We start from the raw sequence: 21,094 nt of genomic DNA on the forward strand, positions 1-21,094 counted from the left end.
TAAGACTTACTTAGCAAATTGGCAATTACTGTTTAACACTCATTGACCTCCATACAAAAAATCCTCACTTCGTGGGTCTGTTTTTGTGGACAGATTTTGGGTGTAGTAAAGCCTCTCCCTTCGCCGCTTACTCTCTTGGGAAAGTGGTGATTCTGGGGAAATGAATCAACTAAAGCTAGGAGGAACCCTAGATTGTCAGCAGCATGATAATCTGTGTTAGTGTTGTAGTAAGTGTAATAAATGTGGCATAGTAAAGCAGACCTAATTTAAATAGGTGTACGCTGTAAGCTTCACCTCAGTGAAAATAGTGTACAACCTCACTCATGTCGACTCAAGTAGAAAACCAAGAATTGATCAGTAACATGAAATGTTCTTTCTATTCAGCTTCTCCCTCAGCCCCAACAACCACATTCATGATAACCAACGGGTATGGCGTGACCATTCTTGTTCCTGACAATCTGTACAAAGTGAGTGAGGACCTGGAGCAGACAGCCAGTGGGGACAAGAACAAGACAGATCATCTTTCCAAGGCCCTGCAGAAACTCAGCTTGGAGATCACCACCAACAAACCGGAGTACAACACAAAGGGCAATGTAGGCTTGCTGCACAAAATGTGGGTGGATTCCTGAGTCTAGGATTGCAGCGAAAATGTGTTGTACACAATGGTTAAAACAAGTTGAAGTAACCAGACCTTTGACAGACAATTCACTATTGAATGTAGCTGTTTGCTCAGTATCTTGCCATGTAACAGCTGTTACTACTTAAGTCGATTATTTTTCTTGTGTTCATGTCCATTTCAATGTAAAGTTAAAAGCTTTCTTTATGCACTGGCCCAATAAACGTGCACTTTATATGAACAATTCATTAAATGTTTTTTTTTTCGAAATGGTGCTCCTTTTTGTGCCTTCAGGGGAAATGCAAAGGAAATCTGGCGGTGTTGGAGACAAGTATTTTATTGAATTGATTTCCTTAATGATCATCTTTAAGATATAAATCACTGACAAAATGAAGCTCATGAAATTAAATATTTAACGCTAACTAATCCAATGAGTCAGTCTAAGAGATAATACAGAGAATGGATGATCTATATAACAAAGACTTAAAATTGTTAAATTATTATATGTGGGCCAATAACCTTGACTTCAAAGTGGTGATGGTGGGGTGTCACACAATGCACAACTAAAACAAAAACATCGTAGACATTTTTCTAATATTACAGTCAAATAAACAAACATATTATGCATTTTTATATACAACATCCAAAAATGTACATGCTCTAATATCCTTGACACCCCCTGTATCCACCACCTACACTCCGCCACCTCTTCCTCTGTTACTTCCTCCTCCTCTGTACACTCCTCCACTTCCATCAAACCTGCCCATTTTAGGAGGACGTGGACCAACGCCAAAACTGATAAAGACAGAAAAATATGTAAACCAGCTGTATTTGGTTTTCAAAACAGACATACAGTGGGGCAAAAACGTATTTAGTCAGCCACCAATTGTGCAAGTTCTCCCACTTAAAAAGATGAGAGTGGCCTGTCATTTTCATCATAGGTACACTTCAACTATGACAGACAAAATTAGATTTTTTTTTCTCTCCAGAAAATCACATTGTAGGATTTTTAATGAATTTATTTGCAAATTATGGTGGAAAATAAGTATTTGGTCAATAACAAAAGTTTCTCAATACTTTGTTATATACCCTTTGTTGGCAATGACAGAGGTCAAACGTTTTCTGTAAGTCTTCACAAGTTTTTCAAACACTGTTGCTGGTATTTTGGCCCATCCTCCATGCAGATCTCCTCTAGAGCAGTGATGTTTTCGGGCTGTTGCTGGGCAACACAGACTTTCAACTCCCTCCAAAGATTTTCTATGGGGTTGAGATCTGGAGACTGGCTAGGCCACTCCAGGACCTTGAAATGCTTCTTACGAAGCCACTCCTTCGTTGCCCAGGCGGTGTGTTTGGGATCATTGTCATGCTGAAAGACCCAGCCACGTTTCATCTTCAATGCCCTTGCTGATGGAAGGAGGTTTTCACTCAAAATCTCACGATACATGGCCCCATTCATTCTTTCCTTTACACGGATCAGTCATCCTGGTCCCTTTGCAGAAAAACAGCCCCAAAGCATGATGTTTCCACCCCATGACTCACAGTAGGTATGGTGTTCTTTGGATGCAACTCAGCATTCTTTGTCCTCCAAACACGACAAGTTGAGTTTTTACCAAAAAGTTATATTTTGGTTTCATCTGACCATATGACATTCTCCCAATCTTCTTCTGGATCATCCAAATGCTCTCTAGAAAACTTACGACGGGCCTGGACATGTACTGGCTTAAGCAGGGGGACACGTCTGGCACTGCAGGATTTGAGTCCCTGGCGGCATAGTGTGTTACTGATGGTAAGGCTTTGTTACTTTGGTGCCAGCTCTCTGCAGTTCATTCACTAAGTCCCCCCCGTGTGGTTCTGGGATTTTTGCTCACTGTTCTTGTGATCATTTTGACCCCACGGGGTGAGTAGCTCAGTTGGTAGAGCATGGCGCTTGTAACGCCAGGGTAGTGGGTTCGATTCCCGGGGCCACCCATACGTAGAATGTATGCACACATGATTGTAAGTCGCTTTGGATAAAAGCGTCTGCTAAATGGCATATATTATTATTATTATTATTATTATAGATCTTGCGTGGAGCCCCAGTTCGAGGGAGATTATCAGTGGTCTTGTATGTCTTCCATTTCCTAATAATTGCTCCCACAGTTGATTTCTTCAAACCAAGCTGCTTACCTATTGCAGATTCAGTCTTCCCAGCCTGGTGCAGGTCTACAATTTTGTTTCTGGTGTCCTTTGACAGCTCTTTGGTCTTGGCCATTGTGGAGTTTGGAGTGTGACTGTTTGAGGTTGTGGACAGGTGTCTTTTATACTGATAACAAGTTCAAAACAGGTGCCATTAATACAGGTAACGAGTGGAGGACAGAGGAACCTCTTAAAGAAGAAGTTACAGGTCTGTGAGAGCCAGAAATCTTGCTTGTTTGTAGGTGACCAAATACTTATTTTCCACCATAATTTGCAAATAAATTAATTAAAAATCCTACAATGTGATTTTCTGGATTTTTTTTCTCATTTTGTCTGTCATAGTTGAAGTGTACCTATGATGAAAATTACAGGCCTCTCTCATCTTTTTAAGTGGGACAACTTGCACAATTGGTGGCTGACAATACTTTTTTTGCCCCACTGTATTTCACTACTGAAAAAAGTTATATGCTGTGCTACTACTCACTGAGTGGAGTAGATCATACTGTGCACAAATGTTGATAACCTACACAGATAACCTACATAAACTAATCCAATAATGCCACTACAAGTATGTATGGTATGTCATGCTTATCAGACTATGGCTGCTAGAGCTTTGGTCAAAAGTAGTGCACTATGTTGTGAAACGGGTGCCATTTGGGACATAATCTCGATATGTTCCTACTACCCTGAGCTGAGAAGTCAGTCGTGTTGATCTTACCGTAGATTGTTGACCATGAGGTTAAGGCCGGATGCGGAGGGCTTGGAGATTTGGCAGATGATGTTGAGCATGCGCTCATTTGTGGGGTCCAGCTGTCTGATGTACTCAGGGTCTTTGATGACTTCCACAACAAGGGCCTCCATTCCAGCCCTCAATGCAGCTATGCAACCAGCCACGTCATGAGGTATCTTCAGTTTGATTCTGTAAATACCGGTGGTGGTTTTAGTTGCTTGACCCCACAATTTATGCTTAATCTAAAACCCTTTTTAGTATTCTAAGTAAATATGCAGGAAAAAAACATGTTTCCACTATTGCACCACTTTAAAAGATGGTAGCTACACTCACCAATCATCCAGCTCAATGATTTCCCCGTTTGATGTGATTTTCTTGGCGGCAAATAAGATCAGCTGGAGTGGGCTGACTAGTGTCATTCCTTTGGCGGAGATGGCTCGAGTCCGGATCTGGTGGAAAACAAAAGACGAGTGGTCATGAACTGCAGTAGTAGTGTTAACTGGTTGGTGCAGTCAGACTGAATTGTACACCAATTTACAATCATAAATTGTCATCGAACACTGACAGAGTGACCCCGTTAGCTCACATTTAAGCGTATAAATAACCGGTACACAACCTATAGCATAGTAAACCTATGACACACCAGTATATTCATATTATGTAGACATTGACAACTTCTAATTTGAGATCCTACCTTTTCGCTAAAGACAAACAACGGTGATGGGTAGGTCATGTCCTGGCTGCTGAAGGGGCAGTTGACAGAGCATATATGGATGAGGGCATTGCGCCCCTCAGTGGTGAGAATCTTCCTCTTTTCCTTGTGGTAGCACACGTTGGGAGAGGAGCCGTATGTCAGGAGAGAGATGATCACGGTCAGGTCCAACGTTGTTGAACATCTGTGTCATCAAGCACTCTTAGAAAAAGACAAAAAAACAGTAAACTATTTCAGATGTGATTGTAAATGATGCCAATACAGCTACACAAATTGTGTTGTTCACATTGCACCCTATTCCCAATAAAGTGCACTACTTTTGCCCAGGATCCATAGGGCATTTGAGACAGACAATTTACCCTCAGCGAAGCCAGAGTTGATGAGGATCTCCTTCAGCTGCACTTTGGCCTCCCAGGTCATCCTCAGTGTGGACATGTTGAGCCTCTTGTGTTCACAGAATCTGCACTCCGCATCCTCACCTCCAAATTCTACAATGAAGTTAACAAGCATTTCCAACCTTCATTTCCAGGTAGTGAGAGAGAATAGGAGCGTTTCTTTCTAATCCATAAGAGCGGATTGGTTGTTTTCTAGATGTACATGTTGCATGTTTCTATGAAGCCAGGACTCACCTCGTCCCAAGCCTGGAAGACTGACAGCAGTGCCACGTGGTCTGAGAAGCGGGTTCCAGCAAAGTTACGGTGCACGTAGTGCAAGCGCTTACCATCGTTGATGAAGGGCCCTGGGAAGCATGACGCTGCGGAGATGGTGCACACTGCATCTCCAACACTAGAAAGCAGAGCAGAGAAAGCACCTACTACTGAAACCATTTCTCATTGGAATCAAAACAGTGCATGTGTATAGCGGTTTGTCAATAGTGAATAGTATCTTAGGGAAGGATTTTTACTAAATTCATGCACTCACTTGAAAATGCAGCCCATAATCATCATCTTTCCCAGCCGTGGCTCGATTGGAAGCTTTGCAAGGATCCGACCAAGTGGAGTCAACTCGTCATTGGTGTCCAAGGCATCCAGTTCTAGAGGAAAAATACTGAAGAACCGTAAATGCCAACACTATTCAAGGTTGTTGGTAATGATTACCACAATGGGTCTCATTTAGAACTTGAGGGAAAAAAACAAATCTATTAAAACTAGAACCTCAATAGAAACAATAAAGCGGTTACCCCACCTCTGTTGGCATAAAGCTGATGGATGGGCCTGGAGAAATGTAACCACTCAAATTCATAGACAGAGCTATGGATGCAAGGACTGACCATCCATGATGTCAACATTATAGTTTTATTCTGTAAGAATCAATGTGTTTAATAGACATTCATTTATCAGTCCAAAAATGGATGTAGCAACTAAGGGTTCTAGCTTTAAGGTCAAAGCTACAATACTAACCTTTCAGTGTGTTTTCTGCCGCGATAACCGCTTCCAGGGGAAGGGGCTCGATGGCCTTGGAAAGGAAATGGCCAATTGATCCTAGTCTCAGCAGCTTGATGCTCAGGGCTACCTCGTGGAGAGGAGTACGGAATATCTCAGGGGTCATTATGGGTCTCCAGTCTGGAATGAAGAAAAGGGTAAGCACAGAAACATACATTCTTCACTTGTGTTTTTCAAATCCAACTCATAGTTTGACATACAAGTAAGGGTAAGAGTGAATAAACAGGGTCCATATCCATAAAGCAGCTCAGAGTTGTAGTGCTGATCAGTTTAGCCTTTTATTTCATAATTAATATGTTACATGGAAGGGGGGACCTGATCCGAGATCAGCACTCCTACTCAGAGGCTTTTTGAATACAGGCCCAGACGTTTGGCATCTCTTCAATACAATGAAGGTTGCGGTGCAGAGACGTACTTGTCAAAGCGTGCTCTGCTACACAGATAAAGCCAGCCCGACCCTTCCTCTGCTCTAGGTTGGTTTTGGAGCCCCAGACCATGGCGTAGTTGGTCATGTTGTTGTGAGACGTGAACAGCTTCACTTTCTGCCTAAGAGAAAACACACCATCATGGGCGGTCATTCGTAGGGTTTAATATTTTGCTGGTATTTTACAAACGTTCCATCCCGAGAATAAATCACTTTTCTCCCAGGTAACCCGATATTTCCTACCAAAACCGGAAGTGTCATTCAAAAGCATAATAAAGCATATAAAATTGGCCTGGGTCTGGAGGTTGTTAGAGCTTTGATAGAAAATTTAAGCCTGACACTAACTGAGCCATACATTAAATACATTTAATGAGCCCAAGCCCAAAAAATACCAAATGATTGTGCTGTTATCTGACACACTCACACACGCACGCTACTGCACATTACGCACAACAGAAAAATAAAATCCCATAAGCGTAGCTAACTACAGTGCATTCGGAAAACTATTCAGACCTTAACCTTTTCCACATTTTGTTACAGCAATATTCTAAAATTGAATTAAATTGTATTTTTTTCCTCATCAATCTACACACAATACCCCTTAACGACAAAGCAAAAACAGTATTTTTTCACACTTACATAGGTATTCAGACCCTTTACTCAGTACTTTGTTGAAGCACTCCTTGAGTCTTCTTGGGTATGACACTACAAGCTTGGCACTCCTGTATTTGGGGAGTTTCTCCCATTCTTATCTTCAGATCCTTTCAAGCTGTCAGGTTAGATAGGGAGGTCTCTCCAGACATGTTTGATCGGGTTCAAGTCTGGGCTCTGGCTGGGCCACTCAAGGACATTGAGAGACTTGTCCCAAAGCCACTCCTGCGTTGTCTTGGCTGTGTGCTTAGCGCCGTTGTCCTGTTTGGAAGGTTGAATATTCGTCCCAGTTCGGCAAACGCCAATCTGGCTGTCGTGTGCCTTTTACTGAGGAGGGGCTTCTGTCTGTCCACTCTACCATAAAGGCCTGATAGGTGGAGTGCTGCAGAGATGGTTCTCCCATCGGGTACTTGGCTGTTCCCTGACCAAGGCTCTTCTCACCCGATTACTCAGTTTGGCAGTGTGGCCAGCTCTAGGAAGTCTTGGTGGTTCAAAACTTCTTCCATTTAAGAATGATGGAAGCCACTGTGTTCTTGGGGACCTTCAATGCTGCAGAAGTTTTTGGGTACTCTTCCCCAGATCTATGCCTCGTCACAATCCTGTCTCGGAGCTCCACGGACAATTCCGTCAACCTCCTGGCTTGGTTTTTGCACTGACATGCACTGTCAACTGTGGGACCTTATATAGACAGGTGTATGTCCAATCAATTGAATTTACCACAGGTGGACTCCAATCAAGTTGTAGAAACATCTCATAGATGATCAATGGAAACAGGATGCACCTGAACGCCATTGCAAGTTTCATAGTAAAGGGTCTGAATACTTACATAAATAAGAGTTCGTTTTTTGTGTGCATTTTTTCGCTCTGTCATTATGGGGTATTGTGTGTAAATTGAGGGAAAACATTTATTTAACCAATTTTAGAGTAAGTCTGTAACGTAACAAAACGTGGAAAAAGTAAATGGGTCTGAATACTTTCCGAAGGCACTGTATATGCAGTCTTGGGTAAATAACTGAAACTAGCTCCAGTAGGCTAATCCTTGTGAGTGGGAACTGGATTACTGTAATGTATTATATGGACTGGAATATGCACATCGTTCAAACCTTGACAAAGGAGGGAGAGAACATGTGATTCTGGTGCAGCACATGCGGCCTACAAAGTTAGGCTAGTACATTTGATTTTCATTTTGAAATACAGTACCCAGTCAAAAGTTTATACATACCTACTCATTCCAGGGTTTTTCTATTTTTTTTTTACATTGTATAATAATAGTGAAGACATCAAAACCATGAACTAACACATATGGAATAGTGTAGTAACCAAAAAATTGTTAAACAAATCAAAATATATTTGAGATTATTCAAAGTAGCCACCCTTTGCCTTGATGACAGTTTTGCACACTCTTGGGATTCTCTCAACCAGCTTAACAGGTGTGCTTTGTTCAAAGTTAATTTGTGGAGTTTCTTTCCTTCTTAATGTGTTTGAGCCAATCAGTTGTGTTGGGGTGGTATACAGAAGATAGCCCTGTTTGGTAAAAGACCAAGTCCATATTATGGCAAGAATAGTTCAACTAAGCAAAGATAAACGACAGTCCATCATTACTTTAAGACGGGAAGGTCAGTCAATCCTGAAAATGTCAAAAACTTTGAAAGTCTCTTCAAGTGTAGTCGCAAAAACCATCAAGCGCTATGATGAAACTGGCTCTCATGAGGACGACCACAGGAAAGGAAGATACAAAGTTACCTTGCTGCAGAGGATAAGTTCATTAGTTACCAGCCTCAGAAATTGCATCCCAAATAAATGCAAAGAAACCAACTAAAGGACACCAATAAACATGAGCATTGGACATTAGACCGGTGGAAATCTGTTCTTTGGTCTGATGAGTCCAAATTTGAGATTTTTGGTTCCAACCGCTGTGTCATTGTGAGACTCAGAGTAGGTGAATGGATGATCTTTGAATGTGTGGTTCCCGCCGTAATGCATGGAGGAGGTGTGACGGTGTGGGGTGCTTTGCTGGTGACACTGCCTGTGGTTTATTTAGAATTCAAGGCACACTTAAACAGCATGGCTACCACAGCATTCTGCAGCTATACACCATCCCATTTCGTTTGCACTTAGTGGGACTATCATTTGTTTTTCAACAAGGACAATGACCCAGCACACCTCCAGGATGTGTAAGCGCTATTTGCCCAAGGAGAGTGATGGAGTGCTGCATCAGATGACCAGATGACCTCACCTGACCTCAACCCGATTGAGATGGTTTGGGATGAGTTGGACTGCAGCGTGAAGGAAAAGCAGCGAACAAGTTCTCAGCATATGTGGAAACTCCTTCAAGACTGTTGGAAAAGCATTCCTCATGAAGCTGGTTGAGAGAATGCCAATGTACGTATGTATGCATGTACGCACAGTGGGGCAAAAAGTATTTAGTCAGCCACCAATTGTGCAAGTTCTTCCACTTAAAACTATGAGAGGCATGTGATTTTCATCATAGGTACACTTCAACTATGACAGACAAAATGAGAAAAAAAAATCCAGAAAATCACATTGTAGGATATTTAATGATTTTATTTGCAAAGTATGGTGGATAATAAGTATTTGGTCACCTACAAACAAGCAAGATTTCTGGCTCTCACAGACCTGTAACTTATTTTTTAAGAGGCTCCTCTGTCCTCCACTCGTTACCTGTATTAATGGCACCCGTTTGAACTTGTTATCAGTATAAAAGACACCTGTCCACAACCTCAAACAGTCACACTCCAAACTCCACTATGGCCAAGACCAAAGAGCTGTCAAAGGACACCAGAAGAAAAATTGGAGACCTGCACCAGGCTGGGAAAACTGAATCTGCAATAGGTAAGCAGCTTGGTTTGAAGAAATCAAACGTGGGAGCAATTATTAGGAAATGGAAGACATACAAGACCACTGATAATCTCCCTCGATTTGGGGCTCCACGCAAGATCTCACCCCGTGGGGTCAAAATGATCACAAGAACGGTGAGCAAAAATCCAAGAACCACACGGGGGGACCTAGTGAATGACCTGCAGAGAGCTGGGACCAAAGTAACAAAGCCTACCATCAGTAACACACTACGCCGCCAGGGACTCAAATCCTGCAGTGCCAGACGTGTCCCCCTGCTTAAGCCAGTACATGTCCAGGCCCGTCTGAAGTTTGCTAGAGAGCATTTGGATGACCCAGAAGAAGATTGGGAGAATGTCATATGGTCAGATGAAACCAAAATGGAACTTTTTGGTAAAAACACAACTCGTCGTGTTTGGAGGACAAAGAATGCTGAGTTGCATCCAAAGAACCCCATACCTACTGTGAAGCATGGGGGTGGAAACATCATACTTTGGGGCTGTTTTTCTGCAAAGGGACCAGGGCGATTGATCCGTGTAAAGGAAAGAATGAATGTAGCCATGTATCGTGAGATTTTGAGTGAAAACCTCCTTCCATCAGCAATGGCATTGAAGATGAAACGTGGCTGGGTCTTTCAGCACGACAATGATCCCAAACACGCCGCCCGGACAAGGAAGGAGTGGCTTCGTAAGAAGCATTTCAAGGTCCTGGAGTGGCCTAGCCAGTCTCCAGATCTCAACCCCATAGAAAATCTTTGGAGGGAGTTAAAAGTCCATGTTGCCCAGCAACAGCCCCAAAACATCACTGCTCTCGAGGAGATCTGCATGGAGGAATGGGCCAAAATACCAGCAACAGTGTGTGAAAACCTTGTGAAGACTTACAGAAAACGTTTGACCTCTGTCATTGCCAACAAAGGGTATATTACAAAGTATTGAGATAAACTTTTGTTATTGACCAAATACTTCCACCATAATTTGCAAATTCATTAAAAATCCTACAATGTGATTTTCTGGATTTTTTTTCTCTCATTTTGTCTGTCATAGCTGAAGTGTACCTATGATGAAAATGACAGGCCTCTCATCTTTTTAAGTGGGAGAACTTGCACAATTGGTGGCTGACTAAATACTTTTTTGCCCCACTGTATACACACATACATAATCTAGAACAGGATTATCTATTTCGGATGCAATTTGAATTGAGTAAATAAAGCAAGACTGCGAGAGAGTGCTCACGCGTGCACGGATTTACAGCAACGATATTCAAGTTATTTATCCCGGGAAAGGGGAGTGGTCTAGGGCAGTAAATTCCGGTAACCCGGTTTCCACCATTCAACCCTAGTCATTAGTAGCTACACACCCATACAATACAATGAAAATTAATCTAATTAAAGCAGATCACAAAGTACAGTATATCAAGTGAGAAGCACTTACTTGCAAGAGTCGATGACGTATACTACATCATTGATGGTAATGCGATGTTTGTTGACAAGATCACCTGAAAAGGATAAAATATTAATAACATCAAAAATAAAGAACACATAAGCAACATTAAACACCAATACAGGAAAAACCCTAGGACGCCTGACTGACTGACCATGGTGATGTTTTCAGGCACAGGATCAAATACACTTCTTTGCTCCTCTCTGGGGATCTGAGAGTGGAGCGTTAGAATCAGGTTCCGTTGACTTCCTGGGTTAAACCAAATGAATAACAAGTCAATATACTGTTATCATTACAATTAGGACCAACAGCATGTATATGGCAGAAAAATGGGAGATTTGAGACTAAAATGACGATGCATTTGTTGATATCAATACAAATATCGTGACCAATAGCATTTTTCATGGTAAAACAAGGGACTAGTAGCGAGAATACACACCAAAGTGTGAGTTCATCTCCAGGTGTTTTTGCATGGAGTAGATGAGGTTCCAGCCGGGCAGGAAGACGAGCACCGCCCCGGCCACCTGGAGGGTCTCAATGTACTTCAGCAGGGCCTCCACCAGCCCAAAGGGAGTCTCCTTCTCATTCATCTTGGCCATGGAGCGCTTTGTCTCTGGGGTGAAATCTGGCCCACATATCACATTACAGTTGGCCTGTGACAAACAAGAGGAAGTCAAACATATACAAAGACCACACTTCCATTGAACAAGAAACTGTGGTTAAATGAAATGGTCATCTGTGCTCAATACTGAGGACAAATTATTGTCCAATACCTCTTCATCTCCTCCTTCCTCTTTCTATCATTCGGAGGAGGAATAAAATGAGTCATCTGAATGCAATCTTCTAAATAGTACTCTGGAAAAGATTGAAACTTTGCTAGAAACACCTTAGACCTGTCCATTACGAGCCCATAAACTAGATCATATAAAGGTTAGATTGATTTAAGAAAGTGTGCAAGCTCCATTTGACTGAGCTCTCCTATCTTGTACTGGGAATGTGCGGCCATACACCTCGATGACGGGGCAGTTGAAATAGTACTCTCTGAACATGTTGGTTTCGATGGTGGCAGACATGAGTATGATAAACACTTCTGGGTATGTCTGGACCACATCCTTCAGCACCACCATGAGGAAGTAAGTCTCTGAAAAGTAAACAGTTACTCTATATATAGTACACCGAGGGCTGATTTCCCAGACACAGATCAAGTCTAGTCCTGGACTACAAAGAATTATCAATGTAGATTCTCCATTTAGTGAACTTTTTAGTCCAGGGCTAGGCTCAATCTGTATAACTGCCCCTAAGGATTCTGATTTGGGGGATCATCAGCTATACGCACATTGAGGTCTCTCTCGTGGATTTCATCCACAATCACATGGCTGATCCCACGAATACCTGTTTCCAGCTTCCGCAATAACACACCTAGAAATAGAGCAATACAGATCAATTTACGCTATACAGCGCCTTCGGAAAGTATTCAGACAGCCCTTTTTGCACACTTTGTTAAATTACAGCCTTATTCTAAAATGGATGAAATAAAAACTCCGAAATTTACACACAATGCCACATAATGACAAACCAAAAACAGGTTTTTAGAAATGTTAGCAAATTTATAGAAAATTTAAAAAACACCTCATTTACATAAGAATTTAGACCCTTTTCTATGAGACTTGAAATGGAGCTCAGGTGCATCCTGTTTCCATTGATCATCCTTGAGATGTTTCTACAACTTCATTGGAGTCCACCTGTAGAAAATTAAATTGATTGGACATGATTTGGAAAGGCACAACTGTATATAAGGGTCCACTTGACAGTGCATGTCAGAGCAAAAACCAAGCCATGAGGTCGAAGGAAATGTCCGTAGAGCTCCGAGACAGGATTGTATCGAGGCACAGATCTGGGGAATGGTACCAAAAATTGTCTGCAGCATTGAAAGTCTCCAAGAACACAGTGGCCTCCATCATTGTTAAATGGAGAAAAAAATTGGAGCCACTAAGACTCTTCCTAGCAGTCTTCCTAGCTGTCCGCCCGGCCAAACTGAGCAATTGGGGGAGAAGGGCCTTGGTCAGGGAGGTGGCCAAGAACCTGATGCTCACTCTGACAGAGCTCTAGAGTTCCTTTGTGGAGATGGGAGAACCTTCCAGAAGGACAACCATCTTTGTAGCACTCCAGCAATCAGGCCTTTATGGTAGAGTGGCCAGACATTTTTTTTGTACCTTTATTTTTGTACCTTTATTTAACTAGGAAAGTTAGTTAAGAACACATTCTTATTTTCAATGAAGGCCTAGGAACTGCCTGTTCAGGGGCAGAACGACAGATTTGTACCTTGTCAGCTCGGGGATTTGAACTTGCGACAGTCCAACGCTCTAACCACTAGGCTACCCTGCCGCCCCACATAAGCCACTCCTCAGTAAAAGGCACATGACTGCCCACTTGGAGTTTGCCAAAAGGCACCTACAGACTCAGAACATGAGAAACAAGATTATCTGGTCGGATGAAACCAAGATTGAACTCTTTGGCCTGAACACCAAGCGTCACGTCTGGAGGAAACCTGGCGCCATATACCTACGGTGAAGCATGGTGGTGGCAGCATCATGCTGTGGGTATGTTTTTCAGCGGCAGGGACAGGGAGACTAGTCAGGATCGAGGCAAAGATGCAGGGACTGGGAGACTAGTCAAAGATGAACGGCGCAAGGTACAGAAAGATCCTTGATGAAAACCTCCTCCAGAGCACTCAGGACCTCAGATTGGGGCGAAGGTTCACCTTCCAACAGAACAATGACCCTAAGCACACAGCCAAGATAACGCCGGAATGGCTTTGGGATTAGTCTCTGAATGTCCTTGAGTTGCCTAGCCAGAGCCCAGACTTCAACCAGACCAAATATCTCTTGAAAGAACAGCAAATAGCTGTGCAGCGATGCTCCCCATCCACCTGACAGAGCTTAAGAGGATCTGCAGAGAAAACTGGGAGAAAAATCACCAAATACAGGTGTGCCAAGCTTGTAGCGTCATACGCAAGAAGACCTGAGGCAGCAATCGCAACAACATACTGAGTAAAGGGTCTGAATACTTATGTAAATGTATATTTCCATTTTTTTTTCTTTTTCTAAAACCCCTTTTTTTCTTTGTCATTATGGGGTATTGTACATAGATTGATGGGGAAAAACAATTGAATCCCTTTTAGAATAAGGTTGTAACGTAACAAAATGTGGAAAAAGTCAAGGGTTTGAATACTTTCCGAAGGCACTGTATATTAACATTACAATATCAAAACAATTCAATGCGTCTTCTGCTTAGGGCCGACCCCATTTAGTCGAATGATCGATTGTTTGGTGGATAGGCTGTTTCTTAGATTTCTTTAGTCGAGTAGTAGCAAAAGAAAAGAAAAAGATCATGGTGTTCAAGACACCTGTCTGATTCGTGACCGTCTGAGTGGACTGATCCATTGTGTAACCATGGGGATGGTACAGTCCATCAGTCTAAGACATGTGCTACTGAAATTGTATATGGTTATATTACGTAAGAAAAGTGAGGAGAGAGGAAACCCCAACTTAATTCTCTGGTATTATTTTTAATTGATTTAGTGTTGTTTACACTGTTCCAAAAATAAATAAATATATAATAATAACCCTAGTATTTCCTTGATCTATTTCTTGTTAATATTGCTATTATTATCATCATTATAATAAGTAATGTTATTATCATTAGTAAGCTTAGTATAGCAGCCTTGTATAGTTTAGTCTTAATACCATAACTTACTTAGGCCTATATTTCAATTATATAGGCTACTGTATCAATCAATCTTTTATTCATTCATGTCATTACACAGCATACGAGTCAATCATGATTTGAAATGCAATCAAGAATTTTAGTTTTAAAGTAAAATAAAGCGACCATTGAATAATTAGTGTACACAATAAATAGGGCAAAAGCGCTCCATTTCGGATATTGCATTCACAAATGAATGCAACTGTTTTTGATCTTTGCTGTAATAAAAGGTTTTACATCAGACTCTCTGTTATGCATAGAATTTATTTGGTGTTGTTTACATTGTTCGAAACGGTCATGAAAATTATATTGTAATCTAACAGCACCAGTTTGGCACACACAATATGCACGAAGCGTTTGCTCCTTACCTTTCTTGATCTCCAGTACTTTCCACAACTAGTCAAATTTATGCCACACATCTGACTTCCCTTTACCCCCGGAACAACCAATAAACCTTCCCCCGTTTTGAGTTTATTTGTCACGTCCTCTGATTCCAATTTTTCTGTCACATGTATTACAGTGTTCAGAGTTTGTTATAACCTATTTATCGATGTAATTATGAAAGGCTAAAAGGTCAGGCCCTATTGGTCACGTGCATGAGATGCGTATATGTGTCATGTAAAGAGAGCAAGGCTTGAGGGAATAGGGAATGTTTTTCCAAAACAACAAATTAGGGATTTCGGTAACAGTACTTTTCAGTCAGAAATGGCTGTAATTATGTCGCAGCTTCAGCAACACAAAAGTTTGTGTATCGTGGTGGTCGCTGCAGCAGGGAATAGAGAGAAAAAAACGGGTGCTAGTCACCCAGTCACTCGCTGTCTGAGCCAGGCCCGGCACAATCAAATCAATTGCGGTCAGACTCCCTCTAGTCATTTGTGTTTTTTAATTATTTCATCAAACAATTTGCTTAAAGCATAAGACAAACAGTGCATACAGTTGATTAGATTAAAACACATAGGATGTGTCTGTATATGGAAAAATACACGTTTAAACATTTCACAAGAAATGTTTCACTCTTGGTCGACCAAGATTTTATTTTGTCTGGGACAGCCCTACTTCTGCAATGCTTACATCCAGGCTGTATTAGCACCTAATGTATGAATGAGAAATTAGGATATGAGAGACACTTACCAACAGTGCAGAACATGATGCTGGCATGTGGCCATGGGAGGATGGATTCAAAGCGGACACTGTACCCACAGCTCTTACCGACATCCTCTCCTCTCTCGTAGGAAACACGCTCTGCCACAGACACTGCACTGATACGCCAGGGCTGAGAAAGAAGGGAAGGAGGACACTGTGATAAAGCAGTCAGTCATTAAGCCATCTGCACTTTTACATTCTATGTACATTCATGTCACAGAACATGTCCTGGACCTGTGTTTCTGTTTGTAATATCTTTTAACGTTTACACACTGCCAAAATGTCCCAAGGAGACAAAGTCATTATCTTATCACAAACAAGGAAGTCCAATCATATTTCATTTTGAGTCTTACCTGGGTTACAATAATGTTACAGTCGGACGCCCTCCCACTCTTGATGAACTGATCCAGGATGTACTGGGGAACCTGGGTGGTTTTGCCACAGCCAGTCACCCCTCGAATAATCACCACTGAGTTACCCTGAACAGCAGACATGATCTCCCTCTAAAAATTCTTCACTGGAAGCCCATCTCACTCCCCAATGACCTAGGAGACAAGATTTTGCATGTCAGTCAGACATAACAGACCATAATTTAACACTAAATCAAGATAATAGCTAGTAAGTCACGGCAACAACACCTTCTGTAGGCTTTGATCTTGTTCCAATTGACAGGTCAGCTCATGTTGGAGGTCAGCGCTGATTTGCTCTGGGGTGCACTAGGGGGAAATGGGAATGATACTTCTAGATGGGATGGCAGGTCTACCAAGACAAAATAGACTGCTTTACTTTAGAGAAAGTAAGGACACATAATGAAGAGAATAACCACAGAAAATACAGATATATTGTTGCATTTTTTTTAGTAAATGTACAGCTAGAAACAAGTCTGTCTCACAAATGCTAGTGGGCCCTCGTCGATATTGCTGCTGGTCCAGGGGTTCCAGTTAACTTGCGGAGGGGGACCAGGGCACCACCACAGCCAAGGTTTGTCTCTGGGAGGGCTCAAACACAGCCATCTTCCCTTGGACTAGGGACACTGGGGTACTTGGATCAGGTGGCGGGGGACAGGCAAAATGTTTAACTCCATCCTCATATTCAAAGTCATACTCAAATCAATCTCATACAGTACCTTGCTTTTCTGTGCCACAGGTCAGATACTAATTGAAACTGTATAAAGGTTAATAAATGTAATCATATAAATTAGACTTACTGGAGGTGGAATTACAACACCCAGTTCTTGGGCAATACTCTTTTGCTGATGTTGCAGATCATCCACCACATTCACCTCAAAAGCTTCCAACTGTGAAGACACCAAGGTTCAACTCTAGGGTTAAAAAAAGACTTGCTGCATACTTTGTTGTAACCTTGAGACAGATGTTGAAATAAGGTGAACAAACACAAACCATACAACATGAAGACGTCGTATTATTAAACAAATGTACTCCAAAAAGTGAAACTATTTTTTTTTCAGCAGTAAAACACTTTACTTACAATTTCCCCCTCTTTCTTCTTAGTCATGCCAGTATAAGGCTCAATGACACCCAGATGGTAAAGTTGACGGAAGATAGACAGCGCAGAGGACTGGGCCGCCAGCTTCTTGTTAGAGCCATGCTCGCAGGCAATTATCTCTACAAAACAAATTCAAATGTATTTCTTACTCAGCATGTGAAGTCTTACTTGTCATCTCCAGAGAGGCACTAAACAATTTTGTCATCGCTTACATTTTTCTCCAGAACTTGGTAATATCAAATATTTCTGAGACATCTACAAACATTTAAACAAAGCAGTTTACGTCCGATAGACAATTCAGTTTGAGTTGACTGAAAAAGTCGGTACTTACTTCTACCAAGCTGTCTAACAAACAACTGCATCTCAGCAATAAAGCTCCTAAAGTAGAAGTGAAAAAATCCCATCATCCATAATGTTACAAAGCCTAATGTATCTGAATTCAGAATGATGTGTAACTGTCATGCTTTTACAGTTGATAAAACATGTATCAAACATTGGACCAACTGGCCTCAGAACTTGACAAGTCCATTGTCCACTGATGAGAATTTGAGGGGGCCAGTATGTTTTTCTACCAGACGTCAATCAACAATCAACCTGATCACCACAGCCAGACTGTCCCACCCCTAGTGGAACAAGTAACACCAGAAATCAAAACCACACAATACTCTGCCCATTCCATACCCCATTGTGGATGCAACCATGTGACAACTTTAGTGCAGCCTAAAGGATACCTTGTCTTGACAAGTAATGTTGTGAATTCTGGCATCACATGTCCACATCTTTTTATATTAAGAATGACTTAGTCCAGTTAAATTCAAATAGGATCAATATTGTACAAGGTATTGGTTGAGGTCATCCAGGACCTCTGTGCCGGGCGGTGTCAGAGGAAGCCCCCACCCCTCACGTGCTGCTGCTACTACTCTCTGTTACTATAGATGCATAGTCACTTTAATAACTTTACCTACATATACATATTACCTCAATTACCTTGACACCGGTGCCCCCGCACATTGTACTGGTACCCGCTAACCCTAACCCTATTGTTATTTACTGCGGCTCTTTAATTACTTGTTATTCTTATCTCTTACTTTTTTTTAGGTATTTTCTTTAAACTATATTGTTGGTTAAGGGCTTGTAAGTAAGCATTGCACTGTAAGGGCAACACCAGTTGTATTCGGCCGTGTGACAAATACAATTTGATCACTAGCCAATTGGAACCAGCCTGGTACACCATAGTTCAGGCTGGTTCCACCAGGCTAGCTGATCAACTTCCAGGCTGAAATATCCACCTGACCTGTTGTGGTCAGGCCCAACTTGGCTGTATTTGTAATCGGTTTGATTCTTCTCCTTCTGGAAAAACTGGTTCAGACGGGCTTTGGCATTCTCTAAAGTCCAGTTGCCATGGAGTCCTGCATTCAGATCTACCTCCTCAGACTCCAGAGAGTCTTGAAGGGGAAAATAAACATGTCAAAGTTTAAAATACAACATGTGTGAAGACCATGAATTACTACAAATGCATTGCCTATTAAATGTAATTCAGCATAAACATAGCTAATGATAGACATGAAACCACAACACTTTATAAATATTGTGAATTGACAGGTCCTACTGCCTGTGCCTCTTGCTCATCTCTCTTTGTAGTCCTTTAGATTGTCCCCACGATCCCATGGAGCATTGCTGTTTCCAGAACCCCCAGAATAATTGCCTCCGCTATCACCTCCCGAATATCCCAAACCAGTGACACCTGGGAATGGTCCAGAAGGTGCATTCGCTGAAGCAACAGTTAAACATCAAGATGAGTTATGACACCATATAACGAGAGTTCACAAAACAGACTATACAGGACTTGGTGAAGTCAGTCTAGTGGGGCAGCAAGTAGCCTAGTGGTTAAAGCGTTGGGCCGGTAACCGAATCCCAGAGCTGACAAGGTAAAAATCTGTCGTTCTGCCTCTAAAAAAAGGCGGTTAACCCACTGTTCCTAGGCCGTCATTGTAAATAAGAATTTGTTCTTTAACTGACTTGCCTAGTTAAATAAAACAATACCTTGTTCAGCTTTCACAACCAGGTGAGGTGCACTTGGAGGAAGACTTCCAAAGCCGACGTTGCCTTTATCACCCCCTGCTCCCCCACAGCTAGGCTCAGGTACACTTACCTATAAATATGAAAAGTATTTTTATGCACATGTGCATGACAAAATGTTATATCTTGAATGATAAAAAAGCATTAGGTGTAATATGTTAATAGCGGACCCCAAGGGCTTGGACTTCAGCTGCATTCATTTCTCCAGCTCCAGACAAGATAATTGACTAAGTCTCTGGCAGCATTTGCCTGGGAATCCTTCTTATTGGTGGAGTTTCCCATTCCAGTGTAGTTGAATCCCTCAATACGAACCTTGGAAGAGGTCAAAATATGAATGTTATTTACCAGATCATTGCTGATGCAGACACATTTTAAAGAACACAACTGACCTCACACAGAAACTTCTGCCGGTTTCCAGCTGTTCGAATGTCACAGCTGGGTGTAAGTTTCTTCTTCCCACACCAAGCATACAGTAAGTTCTTGATGTCTGCCATGGCGGATTTGTGGATATCCGTTGGAGCAGGGTTAATTGGCCGTGACTGACCCACAAATAATAATATATTGACAAGATAGTCTTATGACAGCTCAAACAATGGAAATATGTGTTCTCAAATATGGAAGGCAGACGAGAGGGGAAGCGAGATCAGGTGGGACCATTCTAGCCAGTGAGAGTGCAGGTAAACGTGTGAATGAAAGCACCAGAAAATCAAATCCAAATCCATGCTATTTTCGACGCAGGCTACATCAAAATGCATGTATAGGTAGTTAGGTCAGCCCCCCAAAAATACGGTATACGTAATCTAGCTAGCCAGCTAGGCTAACGTTAGCTGAAAGATAAATATAAAAATGTAAAAATAAATAAATGTTAGCTCGTTTAGAAGATTACGCTTCTGTACTAACGTTAACGGATGTTGCATGGAAATTATGGATATGACCAGCTAGCTAAATGCATGACACAATTAGTACAAATTGTATTTGTACGTTGCTCATCTTACCCAGTCAAGCTCCACCAGATACTTTCTTCAAACGAGCCGGCTAGCAAAAACAAACCATTCAGCCGGCAGACATGTTATGAGCACGAACTGGGGCCAGAGAGGAAGAGGAGAATCGTTGTCTGGGGCGCATACGTGGCTCCCAGCCAGAGAGCCCCCTGGCAGTAGGACCACATAATTAGTCATTAGGATCTCTATGGGCAGAACGATGACTTGTTGCCGGACTCAAAATCCCAGACCGAGAGCGATGTGGGTAACAACCAATGCTGTGGCAACCAGTCTGCCTAAATTTAAATCTACCACATTTGATTGGTCATTGAGGCCTTCCAATCAAGCTGACATGTATTTTTTTTTGTTATACTCTGTTCTACTAACTGTAGTTCACTAATCAAGTCACATTTTACAAAGTAACAATAACAAAATCTTTATTAAGTGGATTTATGTAATGACTCCACAAATATGCAGTGTTTGACTTGGACTGAAATAGGTGCCGGTAATCATTTTGGGGTGCAAGGAATATTTTAGGTGCAGTAGCACAAGCACTGCCAAAGTCGAGCACTGCAA

The 21,094-nt window shown here is 41.8% G+C and overlaps 1 pseudogene; it reads right to left on the bottom strand.

Annotated features, from left to right (window-relative positions):
- Positions 1–935: 935 nt before the first annotated feature.
- Positions 936–20,793, bottom strand: LOC124010085 (annotated as a pseudogene).
- Between the last annotated feature and the right edge of the window lie 301 nt (positions 20,794–21,094).

The sequence above is a fragment of the Oncorhynchus gorbuscha genome, linkage group LG22 (genome assembly GCF_021184085.1).
Source record: "Oncorhynchus gorbuscha isolate QuinsamMale2020 ecotype Even-year linkage group LG22, OgorEven_v1.0, whole genome shotgun sequence".
Classification (NCBI taxonomy): domain Eukaryota; kingdom Metazoa; phylum Chordata; class Actinopteri; order Salmoniformes; family Salmonidae; genus Oncorhynchus; species Oncorhynchus gorbuscha.